The 427-nt window shown below is 38.2% G+C and overlaps 1 pseudogene; it reads left to right on the forward strand.

The window, feature by feature from the left end:
- Positions 1-43: 43 nt before the first annotated feature.
- On the forward strand, positions 44-162 carry LOC117117533 (annotated as a pseudogene).
- Positions 163-427: the final 265 nt, after the last annotated feature.

Raw genomic sequence — 427 nt, forward strand, 5'->3', positions numbered from 1 at the left:
GATCTCGATGATCGAAGTGTTGTACGTCTGTTGGTGCTCCCTTGTTTTCGGCCATACTACGTTGAAAACACCGGTTCTCGTCCGATCACCAAAGTTAAGCAACATCGAACCTGGTTAGTACTTCGATGGGAGACCGCAAGGGAATACCGGGTTCTGTCAACTTAATTCATTTTTTCCCTAAAAATTTTGACCAACATTAGCGCATCGATACCTCTTACAATATTTTCCTAAGTAATTTTTCTTTGTTAGGCACGGTAAGATAACCTGAAACACACATTATTTCATTGAAAGTTTGAAGTTTTTCGGAACAGTACTCAAATTACGGCGGATAAGTTAAAAATTTGCACTAAGTGCTTAACTCGGCGAGATAAGCACGTTTGTTCAAAAACTCAAACTGTAATGTAGATTAAAAATGAGTCATTGAATT

This window comes from Anneissia japonica, unplaced genomic scaffold (assembly GCF_011630105.1).
Source record: "Anneissia japonica isolate Jap-2015-1 unplaced genomic scaffold, ASM1163010v1 scaffold4700_len1194_cov181, whole genome shotgun sequence".
In the NCBI taxonomy this organism is placed as follows: Eukaryota; Metazoa; Echinodermata; class Crinoidea; order Comatulida; family Comatulidae; genus Anneissia; species Anneissia japonica.